The sequence below is a fragment of the Cloeon dipterum genome, chromosome 1, assembly GCF_949628265.1.
Source record: "Cloeon dipterum chromosome 1, ieCloDipt1.1, whole genome shotgun sequence".
NCBI lineage: Eukaryota > Metazoa > Arthropoda > Insecta > Ephemeroptera > Baetidae > Cloeon > Cloeon dipterum.
The window spans coordinates 8,031,527-8,057,390 of record NC_088786.1 but is presented as its reverse complement, the minus strand read 5'-3'; the positions used below and the strand labels follow the sequence as shown (position 1 = coordinate 8,057,390).

Sequence of the window (25,864 nt, the reverse complement as noted above, 5' to 3'; positions counted from 1 at the left end):
CACCATGAAAGTAAACTTCTTTGCAAGAATTTAATAAATATTCAAGGGATTTTTGAAATAGAGATCATTTTATTTTAAGTTAAATTAAATCACATATATTTCTAAGTAAAATTAGGTCGCGGGGAGGCGAAAAGATGGCCCCATTGGGTCTAAGCTTCTCTGCGGCCACGTGGGCCCCCTGAGCAGAGGTTCATAAAAAAGCTCTTTTATTAAAATCAGGATTAAAAAAATATGGAACTACATTATTTAAAATCCAATTTTAATTTAAAGCAGAGATGAAAATTCCTCCAGATCTATTTATGAATTTATCATTTTCTGTGGAATTATTGATCCTGCTCAAGCTCCTGAACGGTTCTAGGAATTTCGCAACGAGCAAAAACATAAACATAATCAGGCCATGTAAATCTCCGCTCTATTCATGTTTCAAAGCAGTTTCAAAGTTTCCAGTTTCACCATGCAGCCTGTGGAGCTCTTTCCAAGAATTAACGTTTTATTAACAAAGTTGAATAGATTTTTAAATGAAGATTTAATATAAAGGGTGGGTAAAAGTTTATCAAGTTTTTGACTTTGAGTGATTACAGCTTGCAGAGGGCGATGTTCTATAATCGCGGGGCGAAAATAGCTGTGCATCATCGTGCGGCGCTGATAATTGGTTTCGCAGTTATTGCGATGTCTGTCGCTCGCGGGGCTTAAATGAATTTTCAATAAAGGCTGCAGCAGCCAGCTCTCTCGTGTATCGCGAAATCCAATATTGCTTCGTTTCGCTACGGCTGCACCAGAAGCACCGTGAACTTCAAAAGTTGGAGAGCGAGAGACCGACGAGAGAGTGTATATAAAATAAATACATACCGCCCCGAGTTCATGCCGTCACCGAGAAATCGCATATCATTTCACCTCATTTACCAGCATTTTGAAAATGGAGCGGTGGAATGAAATATGAATAGACTTCACTTATTGCTTTGTTTATTTCATATTCTCCTTGTTGAGTTGTAAATTTAGTATAGGGAAATTTATTTTATATTTTTTGTAGCAATAAAACCAGGCTACAAACTAAGCTCTCGGCCGTGAGATTCAATGAGCAGTTCACTCTAGAGCTCAATAATAAATATTCTCGTTTTTCAATGCAATTTAGCTGTTCATCGTTATTGCAGGGAACTTGAAATTGCATGCATGGAATGGAAGGAAAGCAACCTTTTTGAATTATTATTTTTTCCTTCCATGAATATCAATTTGCGTCAATCATATTTCTGCGAGCTTTATTAAGCAGAATCTTTCTCTATATGAAGAATTCCGTTAAACTGAAACGCTGCGAATGAAATTCTCAATAAGTGTAAATCATTGCTTGTAAAATGATGATTTCAGTTGTTTTTTTTTCTTATGAACTGTAAATCTTTAAGTAACATTCGAATTACACCAAACTGCCAAAACAGTTTAAAATCATCCAAACTCATTTTAAATTGAATAACGAGATATAGTGAATTTAGCAATTTGTGAAACCCTTTCATATAGCTTGGAAAGTCGAGGTTGTAATTCATCGAACAAAATTAATACATTTGCTGTCATTCTCTGCAGACGCAACGAGCGTTGATCCAACAAATCACTCTTGAGAAAAGACAAGCCGGCCCTTTTATCCATTCTCTTATTTCCACCCACAAGATTTCCCGATGGAGAAGTGGCAGTACGATCTCTCCAGCGACAAAGGCAACTTATTGTTAACTTCAATAATTGCGGCTAATGAAACGGGACTGGAAAAATTCAATTTTGCTCGGCGGCTCAAGTCTAATAGCGTCACAAAAGTGACCGATCGGTTATTGCTCTTGAGGGGTAGAGAACTCTTTCTCGCTCGCCATCCTTCGATTCACGTTAAGGATTTCCGCCGCTCATCTGTGGCCGGGAGTGGGTTGCAGTGGAGCCGGGGGTGGGGGTGGTACTGGCTCGTAAATCGCCTTTTTTTGCGCTGCAGGCAAATTTGCATGCAGTTAATACGGCGTGTGTCGTTGGTTTTTTGCGCTCGGCAAAAAAAAGGCAGCCCGGCCGTTGGGGTGCGCATCCCGGCCGGTCGCGGGGGTCGTCAACCCTCTTCTCTCGTCGCTCGTCGTTCTCCGTGTGTGCAGCAATAATATCGTCTTGCACCAGGAACGAAGTAGTGTCTTGCCCCGGTGGCTTTTACGGCTGCACGTTGCCAACGATGCATTCAATCAGCTGCGCGGGGGTGCAACCCTGCACTGCCGGCCGGCGCCAATTGTTCTCGATCGGAGCGAGAAGAAAACTGGTCAATCAACGAGTTTATTGCGTTTCGCTGGCGCCTTTCAAATTAGAGCGAAACGAGGTGAATACGTGCCATAAATATTGATTGACTTCATTGTGAAATTGGCTGTGATAATAATGCTATTATGTGCGGAATGCAGCGGAAAATTTAAATTTTTATTTTTCTGCTTAAAAATGCATTATGATAATTTTTTTGTTAAAATATTTTAAAGCTAGTTTATTTTGATATAAACATATATAGAATTTAGAGCTTGAAATTTAGATTAAAAACTTGAATATTTCCTTCAATGTATAATAATTATAAGAAAATGTGTAATTCGCAAATTTAATATTAAAATAATGAAAACCAAAGCAAATATTCACCCAGGAAAAAATTAAGAAACATGTTTTAAATGTGATAGATATTGTTGCCAGGCAGAGAATCAAAACAACAATTAAAAATTTCTTAAAACTCCAAATTTTCACCGAATGTAAAGAAACACTATTCAAAATCCCTAAATCTAATTATGACAGTAAAAATCCATTTTTAATCTTTTCTTGTACGTCCCGTAAATTTTTTCGGATAATTTTTCATAAAGAATAAATTTAAGTTTAAATAAAACATTTATCTGTAAAAATTTAAAATCTTTGCATCAGTGCTTTATATTGAACATTTTATAAAAATGAATTTTTTTCTTGTCAGATTATTGGCCTTCAACATCATTCTTCATTCGTAATAATCAACACTTTTCAGACCTTTCAGTGCTTCCCTTTGCACACTAGGAGCAATAAACGAGTTTTCCTCCTCTGATCCAGTGTCAGAGGTTCGTATTTCAATGATATGACCTTATTGAGAAACTCGGAGAATCGGTGAAAAAGACTTCTCCGTCGACCGTTGAACAAAATAGAATCTTTCAAGGAGCTCTAGAAAACGAGGAGAGTCCCATTTTTCTCCCAAAAGTTGGGGCTTTGAGAGAAAGAAAAGACGTTTGATCAGTGTGGCGAGGGGAAAGCGTTTGGTGAAGCTTTTGAATTTAACGAGCGGATGTCTTGGAAAAAGGGGTGCATTTTACGGCGCAAGCAAGGCAAATAAATTGTTTTCTGGTCGCCGCCGCCGCGTGGCAGATAAAAAGCCACTTTGTCCGCCGTGCTTCTGATAGCGGAGAATGAGTGAGGATGCGGGCGCGGCCAGAGGGAGAAATCCCATTTGAAACCCGCTCTGGCACATCAAGTAGCATCAAGAGCTCTAATTCTGATCGAACTACCCGAATAGGAATAAAACTGCGTGTCCCACATTACCGGCCGAACGAATGAAATGAAAGAACAAATCTCCACTGCGGATCTAAAACGATTCAAATCTGATCGAATTTATGTTTTTTTACTTCTAAATAAACCGGCCGCTATCTCCAAAGGGGCAATAAAAATTTCAATCATGATGATCGCAATAAAAAAGTAATTGATATTAAATTCAAATTACTATTTTTGCGTAACACTAAATAGATTGGAGTTGCCAACAGATGGCACCACCGTTCATTGCAAATAATTAAAAATTTCCCATCGTTTCATGAATGAAATATAAACTTCAAATTTATATCATGTCAAGTTTAATTATTTAGAAAATTTTCAAAAATTTATCTATTCAAAATTCAATCTGAAAACCATTTTTAAAATTTGAATTGTTTTGATTGATTTTCATTTTTCAAGCTCCTTTCAATAACTTTCAAAGCTGCTGCGTAATTCAATAGTATTGTTACAAATGGTACATATTTCTAGTCCCTCTTCAAAATATTCCAACAATCTTCAAGAGCTAAATTTGGCTCTGACGTCTGTGAGCTTCCCCACAATTAGCAATCCGCAGAACTTCTCTAGCGATTTCAGCGAAGACCTAATAAGTCCACAGTTGGTTGGGCACTGGCATGGGCGCTTTGTCTCCTCTTAGACTAAGGCTTCGTCTTTTGCAAATTAACTATCAAGCAGTTGCCACACGAACTATAATCACTTGAATGGCTATAATATAGTTCGGCTTTGATGACGCGGCCTTCAATTCTCGCGAGATAAACGGTGAAGACGCCACCGCCTTTTGAACAGATCAGCGTGTGTCTCTTTGTGTGTGTGTCAATTTGAAAGCGAGCGAGATTCAATATGATGGGTGCTCCTCTGGGCTGAAGACAGGCTCCTTTGTGACATGCACTCCGACTCGTTGAATCGATCCTTCACGACACACATACGCAATAGTCAAATAATCAGTAGGTCTCTTCTTGTTGGATATGAGGCTCTCGAACGTCGAAGAAATTGCTGCACTTGATACTGACTCCTCAGGCGGAAGTGTGTCTCTATGACTATACACCGTTTGAAATGTAGATTAGGCTGCATTGCAAAGAGATGATTTGATGAAGTACACAGGAAAATGGTTAAATAATAAGAAATTTGAATTGTAATACATATATGTATATCAGTTGAATGTCACGAACGAGGAAGTTTTCTTGGTAAATATGCAGGTATATGAAAAAGGGACGTGAAATTTAGATTTATCATTATATTCTACGTTTAAATATTAAATATTTTTACTGAAATAAAATTTAATTATGTTAAGATCAATACAAAAATAAAAAAGGTTGCTATGTGTGAAGTTAAATTAATAAAATTCAAATGATACATTTTTTAGTCCGGCTGAAAATTAAAAAGATCTAAGAAAATATATACACCATAGGTTGTTTTTTGGCTTAAAGCTCTAAAACATTAATAGAAGTCCACATTTTTTTAATATTTACTTTAGATTTATTTTCCCTTTTTTGCTATTTTAATTCTTAGGATCGGGATGAATTTAAGAATATAATTTCAAAGGAAATCTATCTTTACTATAGAAAATCCAGAAAAGCATTTATTTCTTACCTACAAATATTTTTTTATTTTATCTAGACAATTTTAAATTCAGGAAATTTGGAAATATCGCACTTTTTAAGTAAATCAAACATGTGGAAAACTGTGGCTGTATTTAAATTTCGGAACAATTACTCTGTTGGCAGGCTGTGACAGCGGAAAGCGCGGAGATTCCTTACTGTCTTTTGGCGAACGACGCGAGCGGTAAGTGAATTTTCTTATTTCACCCATAATTAATGATTCCTTGCAGCGTTTCTCATTTGCATGGTATGAATAAGTTAATTCGCAGACTATCAAGTCCCTGCATTTCCATGATTTCGCAATGAAATTTGCATTATTCGCGACGAGACGCTTTATTCATTCTTCTTGTCCTCCTCCATGCTAAATTTTGCTAATTCCGTTTCCGCGGCCAAATTGAAGGCAACGAGTCCAAAACATTAATATTAATTTCTCCGCGCTTTCGCTTTTGCTTTTCTCTCTCGTTTTATGTATTGGCGCGGCTGTTAATTCCGCTCTTGTTCTCCTTCTGCAGATAAATTTTTCGCATCACCGACAGACCGAACATGCAAATTAACAGCAATCCTGCTCCAACGCACGTGCGCACCCTTTGTTATTTTGTTTCCCAGCCAGCAGCTGCAAATGAAAAGCAGAGAATATTCTTAAAAACGGTAAACCAGCGCCGCATAGAATTCAAATTAAATTGCCTCCATGCGGGAGGGAGCTCAACAAACCTTTCTCCGGCAAATGGATTGTTTGCTTACATAAATTAACTACCGCATCGAGAGGATTAAAGTAGATAAAATATTTACTGGAAATTTCTGGAAAATCTTTTGAATCTTTACCTAGAAATTGAGGGAGTGCTAAAATTGTTTCGAGAGCTGAAATTCCTGATAAAATCGGCTTCAAAGCTTTCGTGTTAAATCAAGTGGTGCGCACTGTCTTATTAAAAATCAAGTTTTATTTTATCAATAGAGAAATTTTCTGATAAAAAGAAAAATAACAGGATTTTCTGTAGTAATTATTCATATGTCATACAGGAATTTCAATTTTTTCTTATAAGGTTATATTTTCCTAAGAGACGAAAGGTCGGTTTTTCTACACAAAAAGCACTCAAAACACGAGAGACAGCCCTCTCTTACTCTGGCGTTGGCAGTTGTTGGTGTTGTGAGTAAAGGAAATTTGTGATTTTTTCTAAATTCCTGAAATCACAGGAAATTAAATTGAATGTTTTGAGAAAAATTGATCAAATTATGGTCATTACAAAGTCTAAATTTAAGCATTAAACTATAAATCAAAGAAGCCATAAGGATGTAAAACTTGAAAAATTAGAGCTAATGTAAAGTTGGAGTAATTAAAATAGATTGATAACTTCCTCTAAATAATTTAATTTTTTTACCCCTTTTGTTTCTGCGTTTGATAGATTAAAACGTTATCAAGATTTTCCAATTTCAGAAAACTTCAAACTGATCAAAATGTCCTGTAATTTCTGGTAATTTCCCAAATAAAACACTAAACAGTCTATTTGTGATTTTTTCTCCCTTTTACCAAACCATGGTACCAACTGAAATCTACAATTTTTTGCTCTTCTAAATTAAGCAATTTAGAAGCTCTTTGAAATTTTTCCCTCTGCGGTAATTTTTGTGGAAAGAAATAGCAAAGCCTTTTCGAAATGGAATGGGCTGCGTTCATTTGGAAAATTCGCTCTGAGGCCAGGGGTGCCGTTGAGCAGTGACCCTTTGCCTCGTGGCGGAAATGAAGGCGCCGCAATCTAGGGTGTGGTCAGTGAATCGCGCGCTGCGTGACACACGTGCTGGCCTGGGGGTGTCTACCACCGAACGGGGGCTGCAGCCACGGGCGGAGGGCGCACCCAAATTAGCTCTCCAGCCGAACGCAATATCGCCGCTGCGCCGAGCGATTTGATCAGGCACGACTCGCGGGATGAAACTTTTACGCGGAAGCGGCAGCCTACTACACGTGACCCTCACTCCCAGGAGATGCAGATAGGAAATGATTGAATCAAAATGCTAATTTTTCATGTGAATCAGCATTTTTTAGAATAGGGTTTCAGAAATTTTTAACTTGTTAAATCCTATCATGGTTTAAGCATGCAATTTAGCTTGCTCTCTGTAATTTATGAGAGGGTTGAAGAAGTTGATATGTCCTCTAAAGCGGCCAAATCATGTAATTTTCGATATTAAATTTTAAAGAAGCAGGACACACTCAATAATATTTGATATTAACACCATGTTCAAAATTGTATACGCGACAAAACTAAATAATTTTTTTTTAATATTTGTGTATGATAATACCTTTTGTATTTTCGAATAATGATAACCACTTTGAATATCTATTTTATGTTAATATAATTTAATAATAATAAATAATTAACAATATAAACTACAAATAAAAATAAATACATACATATCCCGCAATAAAATAAATATATTACACTATTCTAAATACATTTTTTATATTATTTGTAAAAAATTTATTTTGATTTAACAGCAAAATTCAACAGTCTCGAATTTATTTTTAAGTGATATGCAAAAATTCCACCTCTACAGTATGTCGCAGCTTTGGTACATTGAGAGCAATCTGGCAGCTGAAGGCATTGTGTGCCAACTCCGTCCAAGGAAACTTCTTGTGTATAACGATCCTTGAAAGATTAATAAAGCGGCAGAATTAACCGAGTTGACTGCTGCCTGCCACGCACAATGCAGACGGTGATCGTTAAGTTCTCACTTAGCCCCATCGATTGGCACACAGGAACCCTCAATTTATACCTAGCGAACGCGCTGTGTACCGGGCCATCAAACTGCTTGATTGCTTTTTGCAGAGAAGCTTTTGCTGCTTGTTTTGCCTGAATAGCAGCGCAATGAATTTGCATGCAAATTGATTGGGAAGAGTCTCGTATATCGGCCCTAAATAATTCCGGCGCACCTTTGACCTAATAATATTAGTCATTCATATGTGCCACGACAAAAACGGGCCTTCACTTGTTTTGCCCAGCGGGAAAAATGTTAATTTGAGCTTAGTCAAAGGAATATTTTGAGCTGAATCAGGCTATTTCTGGTCATAAAGGGATTTTATGATTTATTACTGTCTTTATTGAACCCTGTTTTAATGAAATTGCATAAACCGTTTAATTAACATGAAATGGCGTTAGGAAACAACAAGTCCGAGCAATTTACCGCAACAATAAATTCCTGTGCGCTGTAAAGCTCACATAAAACGGAAAATATGAAAGTCTCATTTAATGAAACGCAATATTTCTCATTTCACTGTAAAGTAAACACAAGAGAAGTACTTTTCATTTCCTGAAAACTTGCGGTTTATAGATATAAACATTCTTCCGCTCCTTTGTTCTAGTATCATTTGAAGCAGAAACGCACGTTTGTCGCTCTCAAAGCTCTCTGGTTATTAATGAGAAACTGCTGAGCACTGCACGCAGTGGTCGTGCAAACAAAATCGCAACTCAAATAATAACACTGTTGCCCAACGCCGGAACCATCTTGGATTGAAATTTTCCAACAATCAAACATAAGAGTTGCTCTCGCGCTTTTTTAATAAAGTCATGTAGCCGGGCGGGCACTCGCTCCTCTACTTTTGCAATAAACGCGTCCACTAGGCAACTTTTGCCAGCTCGTTTCTCGCGCGAGCTGAGCTGCTGCTGCATATGCTGTTCATAAACACTCACTACTTGCAGAGTCGTCCTCTCGACTCAATATTGCACACTCGCGTGCTGCATCAACTGACAATTGCATTAAAAGCTCAAAAAGTCCCGCAAATGGTTCGTTGGAAGCTGCTACTCGACGAAATGTGAAATGGAAATGCAAAAGGTGCTGCACTATTGAGCTCATATCACACACAAAATTGCATCCAGCTCATCCCCCACTATGCTTTTAAAAGTAGGTCGATGATATTAACTTTTTCCACATGAAACTTTTGAAATATGAGTATTTAGTGACTGGAGAAACCTCATACAGTTTTCAATAAATTTTCACGTAGAGGGAAAAGTTGAATTTAAAATTTAGTTACGTTGATCGTTTCATTTTAATCTGTAGTTTCTGAATGAAAAAATAATTATCATAATAATTGACATGTTTAGCTGTTTTGTTTAAAGGAAATTAATAGCAAATAAAGTACTGACAGTTGGGGAGATTTTAGCAGTTATATATTTAATTATTTATTTTAAAAAATTATAATTCCTCGTCCCACAAATAATAATCAGAAATGCTCTTGTCAGTTTTTGCTTGAGAAATTTTAAGTGAATTGGTTTACAATAGTGCAATGACAAAATCATAAATCCAATATGATCAAAGAGAAATAAAAATCCCCGAAATGTTGCTTATGGAAAGTTGTCTTAGTTTGGCTGGTTTTGACGTTGATAAGCAGAGCATATTAAAATGTTCTAATTGGAAGGGCAAAGCATTTGAACAAAGCTAAAGAGTTGAGTGCCTCGCCGCGCTAATCCTATTCTGCGAAACTGAAAATCCCAACACTGCAGCTTGAAATCATCGACAACATAAGCTTTCTAACATAATACACATTGTAAAGGAACTTGATTGAAAATCTGCCCTAGGCTGAAAGGGCCAACAATTTCTATACACTCCCTTTGAGTGCTTTTGAATGGATCCATTTGAAAGAGGTTTAAGCCGATATATATTTAGTAAAAACCAAACTATTAAGTCGGAGAGAACGGAGAATATAGAAATTTGTAAAAATAACTTTTGCCAGCTATTTTAATAACATCTCATTCGCGACTTTCTTTTATTTTGCCCCATTATAGCGACTACATTATTTGCATTTTGCCAAAGCAGCTTACTTGTGAGAAATGCGTATTTTTCCTTCTGCTTGGCACGCTCCACGTTCGGCTCATTAAGCCGCTACAAAAGGTGCTTTTGAAACGACATTGTTAGAAGGCACATAGTTATTTGACGTGAGCTTAATTGTTCAAATTGTCAGAACACCTGTGCGTCTCAGGCTTCAGTAGGTTGGCAACAATATATCCATCAAAATGTCTCACGACATAAGCGAGCGGCTTGGAAACGAAGTTGGCGGCTCCGGTTGTCAAAGACACTCGCGTGCGTTGATGCGTTTTCTCACGAACAAATTTGCTACAAGTTTGCCTGTGGAGGAACAATCAGACCGCAGGCTTGGAATTTGAATAATTGTATCTGCGTCAATTTGAATATGGATAATTTCCAGAAACCTCTCTGGCTGTTAGCTAACAATCTATTCTCGGCCCTTTGTCATCCCCTCGTTACAAACGATCAAATTTACTCTCTGCCTTCAAGCCATCTTTTCCCCTCTACAAAATTGATTTTTCGTTCTTACCTCTGGAGAATATAGTTCACGTCCAACAGTTTAACTTCAAAGATTTTCCCCGATGCAGGAAAAATTGCACAAGAAAATAATTGGAGTTTGTAATCTTTCACGTCCACAATCAAACGTTTGCAACGCATTTCAGTGAAGCAATTTTTCATCCTATTGCTTTATGACGCAGTTGTTGGTTGTTCGGTAATATGGCGGTAAAAAAGTAATCTCGCTCTCGGCGGATTTCTGCGTTTCACCTCGCAAGAGTGTTTGTGCTGCGTCTTTGATGCACAACTGGACGCGGACAGAAAAGGAAAAAGAGCGGCTGTTTCTTTTTCGCTTGGCAAGACCGAGAGGAGCGAAGGAAAGCAATCTAGTTGCAGATCAGCAGCAATCGAATGTCACACTTGTTGGGCCGGCTCGGCTCGAGCACACTCCAAGCCCATCAATTATTTCCAGACGTGACCGGAATGCAGCGAAATGCTCCTTAAAACCAGAAAGAAAACTTTGAGGCTGTTTCAAATATTCTTTTTTATTGGTTTAACAATATACCTGTCCGTATTTAGAATTGAAATTTCAATTTGATGCATTATAATCATTTTAGCGCAGGTATAATATGTTTCTGTTCTATTATTATTGTTATTCAAAGCTTCAATTGGTGGTTTTTCCCTCATCGTCATTTAATATTCCATCTGCGACATTTTACAGAGGAAAGTAATAATTATTAAATGCGAAATTTCCCTTCACGGTAATCATCATCCCATAGCCGGATTTTGGTTGTTTGTGGCATTTAATTAACAATTCGATTAAAAAGTGTCTACGAGGTGAATATTTAAAAAAAATACAAATAATATCGTCCATATCATTCAAATTTTAACTACCTGAGCTCTCTCTCTCTCTCTCTCTCTCTCTCTCTCTCTCTCTCTCTCCCTCATAGACCTAAAAAAAATTTAAATATCAAATTTATTGTGCTCGCTGTAAGCATATATATTAATGCTCTTGAACTAGGGGAGAAAATAGCAAAACATGTAGAACGCCTACAACGTTATGATAACAATGCCTACTGGAAAGGAACATAATTATACTGCGTCATCCTTGAACATATTATCCGATTCCATCGGTACTTGTATGAGTGGAGCGATTGGCTTGCTTGCCTAATCGTTTAAGTGGCAACCGGAGCCGTGCCTGACGACAGCCGCATCGCGAGCTAGGTACGCAACCAGCGCGACCCTTGCACAAGCACCTGGCTCGTGCAACCGCACGTGTGCTGCGGTGTTGATTGGTTGGTTGGTGCCGGCACACTTTTCTCGCCTTTCACAACCTGCCCTGATTGCAATTTTCTCAATAAGAGCTGCTTTTCTCTTTAAGGGCAGTGCTTCTAAGTTTTTATTTCTCAACACAAATGGTGTTTAATGCTAAACTTGATTGTAGCCAAGAACTAAAATGGCTTTAGTTCTTGTTCTGAGTTGTTATTCTGTGAACAACTTCAATCAGGTAAACTTGAGAAATCAAATTACTATAGTGTTACACTTGTATACATCCAAGCTTTGTATATGTAGAAGAGAATTCCTTTATATTACGGAATTTTGCTGCTAGCTTTATGATCAATAGAGAAATAGCAACTATAGCATCAAAAAGTAATTATTGTGCATGCGGAGAGATAACATTGGTCTCCTCTATACGTCTTATTGTTTGATCCCATTTTTACACATTATCCTTGATATCCAGCAGAAGTGCATAAAATATTTCTAGTTTGAAATGTTCCCTGGGGAAGTGAGAGTAGGAGCAGTGTGTCAGCATTTTCCGGCACATTTGAGGCGGAGAGAGCGAAAAACAAAAGGCGGCCGAGGCGAAATCCAGTTAATGCAGCGAGCGAGCGAGCGAGCGAGCGCGCGCGCCTGTTTTGTCTCCTGCTCTGAATTTATTACTCCGGACGCGTATTGTGTTCGAGCGGCGCTCGTCTTTGCCATTCTGCTGCATTAAAACATTAGCCAAACGAGCTTCTGCCCGACTTTTTCGCCACTAATGCTTTTTCCGTGTCGCCTCGCGCGCGGAATTCGTTTCCGCGTCGCTCAGCTTATCCGCGCCCGCCTTTGGCAGCACGTCGCAAAATTGGATCCGTTGGCAGGACCCAGGTGAAATTCGCCGCGTCTGCCATACTCAAAGCCATAAGCTTAGTCTGTCTGACAACAATTGGATATTGCATTTTCTCACTGGGAAATTGGTGCCAGCTTCCAGTGGATCACTTCCGTAAAAATTCTGGTATGTAATTTTATATTTTGCCTTAAATATGCTCTAAACTTGGGAAAGAGCTCGTTGATGTTTCTCTCTTCCACATGGTCAAATTTTGTGTCTCCTTTAAGAAAGAAAAAGTGCACATTAGGTTTCTTTCGTTAAACGCTAAATAAATAAATAATTTCAAAAGTTGTTCCTGGTTTTTGCAGCTTTTAAAATTACTGTCAATTTTTAAAATCTAAAAGCCTCTTAAAGGAAATCGCAAGGCAAATTTGGAATTTTTCACAAGTTAGTTCATTGCTTTAAATTTGGGAAAATAGAAGCTTCTTCAAAAGAAACTGAAAGTTTCAGCAGTTTTCGTAATACACATATGTATCCGCACACTTGAAGAAAGCGTAAAGTTATAGTGAAGACAGTCTCTTGTGCATGTTTATTTTCGTTTTGTTTGCAGAAGTCGTCACGATCGCGTCCAACTCGCACATCTTTTCCGCTCGCCCGTCGTCGACTTTTGGCCAGACTGGAAATTGTTGTTTGCTGTGCGGCAGGGCGACTAGCCGTAATTTCGCTTTGTTTATTCGCACAACAACTGCTTTTGCGGCTTTTTGTCGGCTCCGGCACGCCCCGACCACCGTTCTCTTTATTGCGTTTTCCAGTTTCCTCTCGGCCGGCTGAAATCTGCACTGACGCAAAGCGGATACATTATTTCTGCAAGCAGCACTTTGCCAAAAGTGCGGTGCAGCTCTCCTTGAAACAGACTCATCCGGGGATTTTCACTAAATTGCCGCATAAGTTGAGAGTTTCGGATTTTTTCACTCATTTATACCATTATCATTTTTATTTTTTCATTCTTTCTGAAATGGTAGCCAAAAGATAGAAATCTCAATTTGACAAAATAATGTATGTATTGCCATTGGGTTTCAACAGAACCGTGACAAATAAACTCGGAGCTCTTACTCTGAGTTTTCTTTTTCTTTCTATATACCCATTGAAGCAGCAGCATTTTCATTTCCTCGTATTCGCAACATTTTTTGCCTTGGAAAATATCCGCCTTTGGTGTCAGCAGGCGGAAGACGACAGCGACGCAAATGGAGAAATGCAAGAATTGCGTCACGAACTTTTTTCGCCCTGCTTCTGGCCATTTGGGCGTTGACAGGTGGTGTTGCTTTTCTCCGATGACGAATGGGTGGTCGGACTCTGATTGCAACCCAGCAGCGTCAAAGCTGCAGAGGCTATCATCCCCCGCACGCGCAGGTGGCACCTTTCCCGCCCGCCGCGACCACTCGCGCGGAACTATTTTCTGACGTGCGTGACTGATTGAGAGGCGAAGCCTTTTCCCAAAAAAGAAACGCAGAGTCGCTCGGGAATGGCCAAATCTCGTGTCTATCTTTGGACAAGATAAGCGAGGACTTTCATTCATTCACACGATACACGCGCGTTCCAATTTATTTGTAACAGCAATCTTACTCGGACTGGGATCTTTTCTTTCTTTCCCAAAGCACCAAGACTATTGGCACGTTTGACAAAGCTGATCCAAAGGTTATTTGTTCATTATTCTGAACAAATATTTTGTTAATTGAAAATTGTGTTAAAAAATGTTTGTTAATTAAAATGCCGAGTTGAAGCGCAAATTTTGTATTTTCCCCTTTGATATTACTGGATATTGCATCGGATATTTCGAAAGAAAATGCTATTCACACACCATTGATTATGTAGCGTTCAGTCGATTGATCAAAGTCGAGTTGTGTTTGGGAGTGAAAAGCGTTTAATTATTATCTCTGCTGAGCGCGGCGAGATGGATATTTTCGGAGCTGTGCAAGAGAGTGAGAGAAAGAGAGAGGTAATCAAACGCGTGCTGACAGAGCGAGAAAGAAAATCAAGGTGGCGATAAAAGACAGAAGGCCTGTTGCTGAAAGCCGGCGGAAAGAGAGGAAAAATTGATTCGGCAAAACACATTGTGCAGCGCGTGTGTGTTCCATTGTCAGCAGTTGGACGGAGCGAGGGCAGCCCCCTCGATCCCGACACCAGAGCAGAATTCATAAATATTTATCCGCGCAGCTGCCCAACGTCTCGGAGCTCAGCGAAATGAATCTGGTTAGCTCCGAGTGAGCAGAACAGTACTGCGTGTTGAAAGCGAAATTCGTCTTGGGCCGAAGAGTGTCCAGATTTAAGTGAGTGCTGAGCCAAGCCGAGGACCAAGAGTGGATAAAGCGCGGATAAGCCGCTTCCTTCCGCCTCAATCACGAATCTTCCGACTCCATTTCACTTGGCTTCTGCAAGTTTGGAAGAGAGGTAAAAGCCGGCTTTGTTTGGCCAGATTTTAAGATCGATAAAGCTTTTGCAAACATGCGTATATTGGGAACGAAGAAATTTCTCTACATAGTTGCAAGTTGTTTCATAAAAATGCATCATACAATATTAGACTTGAGAGATTGGGTCCATCCAGGTATTTTTTGCTGTGTATACGAAACTGGGATTTTAATATTGGTGTCTTAAAAATCGATAAAATATTTACTTACACAAAATATATTAAATAGTAAATTTATAGATATAAATCGACGGTTTGCTTCAAAATATTTATTTTCGATCTTCGAACAGATATGGAAAGAACCTTAAATCTGATTAATTTTATATTTGGTCCTCAAAAAGACGATAAACTTGAAAAGCTAAAAAATATGAAATTCTAGCAAGGTTCAGAAAATAAAAGTGTTGAAAGAACGCATGAGGGGCCTTATTTTAGTTCCAAACAGTATAATGCATGGCCGGTTCAGAACATATAAATATCCGAGCACAAACTATTTGAGTTTAACAGCTCATCTATTGTGCCAAAAATGGACAAACAATCAACAACAAAATTTCCAGTTCCGCCATTGGGTTTACTTAAAAAAATGTTTCAACGTGTTTTTTCAGAAGATATTTCTAATTTCTTTCCATTTTAATGTTATACTAGAAAAAAATTAAACTAGAGCATTTTTTCTGTTTAATTACTCTCCTGATCACATTTTTTACTTGACTGTTTCTAGTAAAGCTTCTTTTTTCATTCAGAATGCTCTTTTTATCAAATGAGCATGGCTTTGGAAATAAAATATTTTGTTTGCCTTAAAGAGAGGAACTTATTGTTAGTTTTATTTTAAGGCTAAGAAACCCAACCATTCTGGTCCATTTCAAATCAGTTGTAGAAAATGTTTTTGAAGAAAACTGTGGTTATAAATAAAAACAACTTTTATGAAAAATTTTAGAGAATTAAATATTTATTTTAACTACTAAAGTTTAGCAAATTCAACTGACAATGATTCAAAAATTTTCAACAAGAAGCTGTAATAGCTCTTGTTTGCTCACTGTCTCTGGTCTCAAAATTAATTAGGACGTCGTGCAAAACAAATAAAAGAACAATCAAATTACAAAGCTACAGACTGCAAGTAGAGCAGCTGCTTTACTTTAAATGTGTGCTCAGGTGCATATTGTGTGTAGTCTAGGCGTGCTATTAAGGAAAGGCTAATGAACAGTATTTTTCCATTTTATACTCAAACAGCAATTTCGTTTACTGTTCTTTATGCCTCCTTTTGTAACAGCAATCTTTATTCCTCAAATGAGTCGGAGTCAAATTGCTTTAGATGAATACTCTTTTTTAAATTACAAAGCAAGCCTTTTTCTTTTTTCCAAATTGATAAAAGTATTCCCGACATTAAGGATTAAAATATGAATAAAAGGTGCACGCTTTTTGCTGGCTAAACCTGATATCAATGCATGTTTGTTAAAGTGGTTTAATACGGTGGAAATGATATCAAAGGCGAAGTTTTATTGAACCATCGCACTCTGCAGCTTTTTGTAGCAAATAATGGTCTAGTGCGTGCATAAAAAAGTGTATTTATTTTCAGCTGTTGCACCTGAAAGGGGAATTTCAGAAACAAATGCATTAAATTCCAATTAGTAAGTTCTACCTCTGTCCACACTCACTCGACTGTACCCTTTTAATTAAAAATTTCCTGTTGCTACACATACCTTTTCCGCCTTTACTTTCCTCCTACTCAGTGGAGCGAAAAGCGTTGGCCAGGAAAGGCATGCATTACAATCGCTTGCCAACCTAAAAAAAAGACAAAAGCAAGCTTTCAGTGAAATGTGGTGCAATGCAATGTAATTACCGCTACTTACATCGCACGGGTAGACAATACGTGCCATTTTCCTCGTCTTAGTAGAGCACACGCACGCACGTGAAGAATTATACGGCCTCGTTTCCACAGTCTAGTTTGTTTTTGCATGGCCAACGACCCTAAAAAAGTCATTTGCCGTGATTCTACTTTTTTAACATCTGTCTTCATCATTAAAGGCAGAAATAAAGAAATGGGTTGCTAAATGTATTCTCTTTCTCGGGAAATCACCAAATAAAACCTTCTACAGTAGAAAACAGGTCGTTTCAGACGGTTTGAATGATGAGTTTATTTATTTTGGAAGAAATGTATCACAATCAGGATTTATTCTTGATAAAAAATTTAACATCTTTGGGAAGATTAAAACATGACGCTTAGAATAGAGTATACCTTTTAAAAAAGTAGTGGTTGAAATCAGCTTTTAATCATCTCTTTCTGACTGCAAAATCAAAAGATAAAAATATATCATGAAATGAAAGAGAGCGGTTCAAAGCTTTTTTATGATATCTATTTATTCTTCCTACAATTCATACAGAGTCTAAATTATTACCGCTTTGAAAACTAGCAACGATTTAAATGGTTAAATCTTATATCTCATTTTATTTTCGTTTCATTTCAAGAATGAACAACTTTTGAAAAGTACTTTATAATTAAAAAAAAATGTGTTTCAGATTTTTTAATAATTCAGATTTTTTAAAATATTTTTTCTTTGAAAAAGTTTGGCGTTTAAGAATAACTCAAATGCACACAAAGATAATCGAACATCCTAAAATTCTAAATTCTATCATTGACTTCTCAAACAATTATAATTTATTTCCCATTTATTGCTATTTTCCTTAGTGAAGTGCAGGGCTTCATTATTTTAATATGTGTGCTAACAAACCAACATTTCAAAGAGGATTTAGGATTTAAAACGATCGGTTTGCAAACAAACAATTATAGAGATTCAATTAATTGTTTCGCGTTAATGCAAATCGAATGCAAACGAGCCAGAAAATCAACACCGACGCGGCTTGTTTGCTGCAATTCAGTCGCGACGAAATAGGGCAAGTTGTGCTGCTTCATTAGGCGAGCGCAAATATTACGCTTCGATTCGTTCATCCATTTGCATTTCTTGTTTGTCGGGCCGTTTAATTGATTGGCCGCATGCGCAGCAAAATAATTTATATATTGTTCCTGGATAAGGAGAGAAACGCAAATAGGACGGAAAATTACCAGCCACGTTGCGCAAACAATGAATACACAGCAGTCTCGTCGTCGGTTTATTCATTTCCAAGTCCCATCGACGTATAAAAATAAATAAAATAAATACAACTCCCAGATGAACGGAGATTCGGTTGAGCGAAAAGAGATAAAGGGAAATAGCTTTTGCAAAGTTTTATATCGACTCCCGAGAGAGAGGATTTTTAGCAAAGCCCGTAGCAACTCGAGACGAATCCATTCAGCCCGTATATTTGTAATTAATCACTTTTAATTGGATTGAAATAAAACTCTTGACTTTGCATTACAAACATAAGAGAGGTTGCGGAGATTTCCAGCAATCAATCCACTCGCTTTCACCTCACGATGGAAAGTGGATTTGAATAATTCATTACGAATTCAAGATCTTTTTGTTCTCTGAATTGATTCTGCGAAACCGAGAGCTAATGTAATAATTCTCACAAAGCAAGTACCCCGAAAAAGAAGAATATGAATTATTCTTGCTCTAAATAGCTTTGGTCACGCAAAAGAGGCTGCCACAAAAGGGGCAATTTATCTTTTCTGTCTTTGTGAAAAATTGATTTGGAAGCCTTTTGAGCGGATTCAAATGTGTTGCAGCAGCTGGTGCCGCCGCGGAGAAGCAGCTAAAGCAGCGAGGGGAACAGAGAGGAAGGAAGAGGTGAGTGTCTCCGTTCCGTTTGTTCAGCACTTTGCTCCAGATATGCCCACCCGCCGAAATCGAGTTTCCTGCCTAATGTGATTGCCGGCCAAATAATCAGCTCAAGGGTCTGAGTTCGCGTTCGCATAGAAATCTAATTACCTTTTACGCCTGCCAGCTCCTCCTGGATTTTCGCTCCTGCTTCCACAATACGTAATACCAGTGTTAATGTATTTTTCCTGGGTTTTAATTCATTTCATGCAAAGCAAATGCTTGAATTTTTTAAATCGTGATTTAAAATTTAAATAGTTTTTTACACGTTTTGGAGAATAAGCCCGATAGTTGTTTTTTTCTGTGACTGCTGCCAAAATGGTTAAACCATCAAACAGACACGAATCGTGATTTTTTTAAAAATCTGTCAACTTTAAAAAAATTTATAATTCTTACAAAACCAAATATTATGAGTTCAAACGATGTGAATCGAATAAACAAACCTGAAAACCCCTGTAGCCTGAAAAAATCGTTAAATTATTCAATTTTCCCGTGGATATAAACGCCTATATACCACGCCCCTTTTTGACAAAACGCCTTTTGTATCCCACATTTCCGTTGATCCCGTAAGCCACACCTTTTTGGTCACTTACTGGAGGGAATTCAGTTAACTTATTCTCCGTTAGTGACTTTATAAAATATATTATTACATAAAATACACAGAATCCACCAATTCGGAAATTTTCTTGATTTTTTTTTTAAGTCACGAACAGTTCTGTAAATAGTTTTTTGTGTGTAATTCATCTGATAATTCAGATTTGATCTTTATATACTGACCTTTATTGACGTAGGAATATTTCACATGGAGAGCTAAAAATCAAACAAAATTTAAACGATATATCTCAACCTGATTATTAGCAGTTGCACCAACTACCCTTAACTCATAATGGGCATTGATTATTTACTGCGCGCGTAGGCATTTTGCAAACCACTGTTTATTTTAACCTTTTACGATACATAAATAATGAAAACGGTAATAAAATTAACATTCAACGTAATTTTCTGAAAAAATATTATTGAAAGATCCAGTGAAAATATATAGTCTCCTTGTTAATATATTTGTTTAAATATATACCCTTTTTTGCAACAACAAAATTAGCGTTTGGCTGTTGAAAGTTGCGCAATTTTTCCGCTACCGCAGGAAGAATTGTACAATGAAAAGCGTAGCATTCCAAGAAGAACACTCGTTGTATGATATATTTGCAGATGTTATATAAAAATAGAAGTTTAATGAACAGCTGAAGACAGATTCGCAGCCTGTATAGCAATTAACCAGCGTGAATGACGCGCAGTTCTTTCTTCGTCAGCTGCAGTTTTAAAAAACGGAAGACACGGTATCGTATCGATTGATGGACGCAAATGATTTCGCTGTGTTATCACGTGAATGTCGCGCGTCACTCGTCCGTTCCGCTCATTAACGAGGGGGGAGCGAGAGAGAAAAATAGAAGAAGTGGTGTTCGATGCGAAAACGAGGGCGGCAAGATGTCAGACGGCGAGACGGCCGCTGCAATGACGCGCAACACCAGAGATTCCGCTTAATGATGCCAAAACAGCCTCGTGTCGCCAAACACGTCGTTTTTTGTATATTTTTTGGCCGCCCACGCCCGAATCTAATAAGCGGGTGGCGTCAGATTTAAACAAGATTGATGCTCGCCGCCGGAACTAATTGATTTTTAACCAAATCAAATTTGAGGCACTGCCTGCAGGGATTGCGAAAGCACCTCTCTGAGCCGTTTTTTTTCTACGGAAGGGAGATATAATTAAATTTCCTCCGCTACGCCGAACTAAAATTCCTCTCTAGGCTCTTGCAGCGTTTTTTTAACTGAATTAAATGGATTTCCCTCGTTCAAAAAATTCGATAATTTTGACTAAAAAATTAGAAGATTCATTTCTAAGCAGGGCGGACCCACTGCTGTAACGCCATGTGATGCAATTTGCCCACCGGGAGGGTTGGTTGCATGTTGTTTCTGAAGTAATTAATAGAGAGACGTCGGTGTGCGGTCGCGGGATAATCAGCAGCCAGGCACGGAATGTCTAATCAATTAAATTGATACCCACCCTGCGGCACCCCTCGGCGGAAAGCAGCTCACGAGCGTCCTAATTAAAAAGCAGCCATTGTGATCAACAAACAACTCTTTTTCTTCCGCGAACCCATCGTTGGTTCTTTTTATACTTTTCTCAGAAAAATCTAGGAAAGAGGATTTTATTATTTTTTGCTTCTTTGTTGGTACTTTAATCTTCAAACTAATTAGTTACTTGCTCATTCTAAAAAATTGATTTCATCATTTTTCGTTTCTGCATTTGCCTTATTGCAATCCAACTGAAAATTTTGCTCTCTATAGTTTCATCAAACAAACTTCAATTTCTTATTGTTTAATTTCCGTTGAATTTATAAGTATTGATGTCTATTTCTTGAAAACATCATCTTTTGGAACATTATATGATTGGAAACTCTATTTTTATAAATTTAAATCCAAAGCTGAAAAAGGTAAAATTTCATTTGCATAATCAGAAGCATTAAATTCTATTTGAATAATGGTTGGTATTTTTGAATAATTTAATACAAAAGTGTACAATATTGTACAATATGGTGAAATTTTATAATATTTTACTGTTGAAGTTTGTGATAGTATTTAACAACAGATTTTCAAAAATTTTTTTGTTGAATTTGTAACATAAAGAAATAAATCTAGGATTGTAAATAAAATATTAGGTGAAATTATGAAATGAGTTCACGAAGCGCCTGCCGCACGTAAAGTTATGCAACCGGTTGGATCGGTATGGCGCGCGGGTTGCCGGCATCTCGAATGCTGAAATGGAGGCGGGAAACGAGCAATCTCGGCCGCATCGCACTTTCATTGAGCTGCGTTCCACTCGACCTCCTTAAAAGCTCCTTACGCAACCAGCAAATGTTTCTCTCCTTTTACTCCTGCACGGAACCCACTCTTTGCAGCTGCTGGGATGATTGATTATAGGGGATTAGAAAAACATTGCGTGTATAAGGTGACAAACTTTAAAATGCTAAGCCAGTGGAGGAAGCATTAACTCACACTTAAATATTCAAACGCCCTGCGTGATATTTTGATTAATATTGTTTACTTTTATGACGGTAATTTATATCTTTTTGTGTTAGCGACACATGAGTAGTAAAATGAACAACTCTGTTTCTAAAGGAAATCAGATTTGTCCTAATTGTTTTGTTAAAATTTTATTTCATCTCGACCACTCCTGTAGCCTTCATTATGAAACAAAAATCTCACGAATTAATATAAAACACTCAGCTTAACCTTTTTTTAGGAAAACTACATAAAATTGCTGTTGAAAAATAATAAAAAAAAATCGTCAAATCGTAAAATTTATATTTCACTTATGGAAAAGGAAAATTTTTAAAAAAACTAGTCATGATAAAGAGACAGCGCCAGTGAAAATATACGGAATTCCAATTCAATTTGAAGTAAAAGATCTCGTTGGGATTTTTTGTACAATAAGTATCTCTTTTAAGATTTCACAATGGGTATCCAAAGAATTAATGTCCCGATTGAATTAATTACAAAAATTGAACACTCCTAAGGTATTATTAGTAATTAGTAAAAATGGATGTTTGAAAATACATTTTTAGACGACTGTTCACTTTTTGTTTCAATTAGCAGCACTTTTGCCTAATTTGGCTGAGCATTAACGAGTGCGAATGCGGGCAAGGTGGACGCGAAAAGCAATTAGCGTCGTTCGGGAAAGAGAGTTAATTAGAGCGCGCAGGGTTTCGTCATCGCAATCTGGGCGTCGTTTCGCAAACGAGGCTAACGAGAGCAAGTGTGCAAAAGTGTCTGGTGGTTTCGCGTCGTTGTCGTCGGCTCTCACAATGAGAGCGAATGGCTCTCTCTCGGCGTGCACCGCACGCGCGAATTAATTAAATTGTAATGTTGGCCTGCAAAGGGCATCGACCCTCGGACCCTTTGGCGAGGTGAGCGCGGCTCTAATTACGCCTCCGGAGAACCGCTTATGCATCTCAACAAGCTGCTTTTCTCTAAACGAGCAATCGAGGCAACGAGTACAATGCGCTGACGAGCCTTTGTCTTTGCCAAACAGGCTGGAAATCTCAGCCGTGTCATTGAGATGCGCTTTAGAATTCCGTTGGATAGGTCCGAACAAAAGGAATCTAATCATAGCAATGAAAAAGTGGGAAAGTGCAGTAAATTTTGGAAAAAATATAAGATTTTTGAGGTCGTTTTTTCTATTGCATATTGAAAAATAAAAATAAAATCTGTTAATTTAAAGGCTCGTAAAGACAAAAAATCATTTAAAATAAATTTAGACAATTTACTCTCGCTCTGAGTTTATATTGCAAACGTCTAGCAAGTTCTGACAAAGGGCAATATTCCTCTGAAATGTCTCTAAAGGAAAAAAATCAAAACTCTGAGAGTGCGCGTTCTTCCAGTGAATTGTCCTCCCCTTTTTATCAAACCCCTGTGATGATGTCAATAGAATTCCTGAATCGCATTCTAGCTTTTTGTCAAGAGCTCGTGAACAAACAATTTTCCAGGCAAGTTTTCCTAGGTCCGTGCTCCTTCGTGCATTTCCCCGGCGACAAAAGACGTTGTTGTTCGCCCTGTTATTGGATACATGGAGAGAACGTCGCGGCTGGCTCTGATAATGGCAAATTGAAGAGGCGTTTTCTCTTGACGGGAGTGACGCGAGCGAGAAATGAGCTTGATCTCGATTTCACTACTTTGTCGCTCTCCGACTTTTATTGATGCCCCAGTGACACAATCTCGTGACGAACGGCCGCGCGCTTTTCTCTCTTTCGCTCCCCACCCTTCAGCTCCATTCAATTGGCGAGCAGATGCTCCTCTTCGCACGCTGCTCTTTCTTCTTTTCTCAGCGATCTCGTGCGCGTTGAAAGAATTTGCCGGTGTTTTCTTCCCAGATAAAGCAAGAAGAAAACCACCTTAACAAGCAGGTTCTCATTAAGCGATTAACTCGGGCAGAAAATAATCAGTTCGCTGCACGCCTGCTCTTAACGCTCCTAATTACGATTTTGCCGTTTTTGTCACACGGTGCCAACATTGGAATTCTGTTTTCGGCGCTTATTTGTGCACGTGCAGGATTAGCTACTTGCGCAATTCGTTGTTTCTATAAAAAGCGTCAGTGAATGACGTCATGGTTCTTTGGCAAATTAAGGTCCTTTTCACATTTATTTTCGGTTCAAAGGGGCTGCTGAAAGGTTGAAATATTTTAACTTTGGTAATTAAAAAGTCTTTTTGATTAAATGAAATTATTATGACACGAATTTAATATTTATTGGGGTTGCAATCGTTCTGCTCACATACTAGATTCCAACAAATGAAATGAATCAGTCTGAAATGCACGAAGCATCAAAATTTGATCCAAAATCAGAGCAAAATCGAACTTAACACTGAACTTGCGATTGGAAAAATATTTTTAAGTGAGCCAAGGGTTTCCGTTTGTTGGAGTAGCGAGACAAGCGGAGAATGTGCGCTGTGTGCTTCTGTAACTGCGAGTGGAGGGGTGACGATAACTTGCCCAATCTCTCCCGCCCCTCCACTGCTAAATCCACTCGCAAACAGCTGGTGCATTCCCGCTCTTCTGACAATGAGACTAACTGGCCACCGAACTCACTCAATCGCTGCCATGTCTGAGTGAAAAATCCTTATATGTCACAAACATTAAATTGCAATTCTTCCAATTCTTAACTCTCCGATTTCAGTTCAAATCTTGCTAGTACCAATCGGTATATGAACAAAACATAAGGAGTTACGAAACATTATTTCTAGCATTCGGATTTTTACAAAACGTGACATATATTCTTAATTTTTTTTTCGTTTCACTTTTTATCAATTTAGATTGTATATATTGTGAGAAAATCTTCACCTGAATGTATTTACCATGCAAAAATTAAAAATAAATTAATTGAATTGAATTATGTTATTAATTCTCTCAGTCAGAGAAACGAGATCATCAATCGAATCATCCGTTTTAACAAATAATTATTCCCCTGAAAACAACCTCACTTGTCTTTTATGGCCAAAAAAACTTTTGTGTATAAGAAATTGTCGGCAACAAACTTAAAATAAAGTAAAAGTGGATGGAAATAAAAATGAACGGTAATGCCATCTACTGCCGGCTATATACAAGAATTAATGCTTTCCCTTTAAAAATTTATTTGGGTTTTGAATGTGGAGACCTGTTTATCTGAACAAATATCGCATAGACCAGCAAAAAGTAGATCCATAAAAAATTGGGGTCGAGTTAAAAATAAACCACGCGGAAAAATGAACAGCACATCATTCCAGCGCGTACGTCGCAGGGATAAATTTTTTCTTAATGTCTTTTCTCCGCATCAAAACGTCTCCGAATTTCCTCCCTGACGATCAGTCCCGAGGTCGTTTGTTGGGGAAACATATTTCATGTAAAAGGGGCACTCAATGAGCGCGTGTGGCCAACGTCTGACGGGTCATAAACGTGCAGAACACACCATAAAAGGGTCCCTCGTTTATTGATGGATGGACCGCCCCAACTGTCCATTTTTTCATCTCCTTTTTTCCGGGCCAGAATGACACTGCGATCTGTCTGTTTACACATTTATTACGCGCGCGTTTATTTTCGCGTGAGCCGACCACATTTGCAGCCCGAGACACATGCGCGTATACGCCCCAAGCACGCCATCTAACTAACCTGCAGCCGTCGCTTTCCCACTGATAACAAACGTGTATTTTCGGAATAAAATAGAGCAACTGTAAACATTATGCGAGTACTAATTTAAACTGTATAAATACGTTCTCTGGTGAATTCTAAAGCAACAATTTAGTGAAACGGCGCTTTTTCCCGCACGAAACACTGCTAAGTCAATTAAATCAAGGTCATATTTTGTTCAAATTCCATTGAATGCTGGCTATTTAAAACGAAAAGTATTTTCTGTTAGTTTTAAACATTTAACTGATCAAGATTTTGTTTTCTTCTATTTGATCCGATTTTGTTATAAATTGAATTGAGAAGCTGGACCACCTAACATAATAAGTTGTTCCTCTATTACACCCCGTAATGAAAAAATGGCCATCCATTTCCTGCAAAACACACCCCAGCAATAGAATTCGTAGAAAGTGACCTTTTCAAT

At 38.0% G+C, this 25,864-nt stretch overlaps 1 protein-coding gene across 5 annotated transcripts in view; it reads left to right on the top strand.

The window, feature by feature from the left end:
• LOC135948211 (somatostatin receptor type 2-like) overlaps window positions 1-25,864 on the top strand; it is a 110,456-nt gene that overhangs the window by 67,784 nt on the left and 16,808 nt on the right. For 2 of the 5 annotated variants that reach the window (XM_065497355.1, XM_065497359.1), the window contains 2 exons: window positions 5,274-5,331; window positions 18,645-18,702. The gene's annotated coding sequence lies outside the window, so the exon portion shown is untranslated. Of the gene's footprint in view, window positions 1-5,273; window positions 5,332-18,641; window positions 18,703-25,864 lie in introns of all 5 variants that reach the window. The other 3 variants (XM_065497356.1, XM_065497357.1, XM_065497358.1) reach the window with 3 other exon arrangements.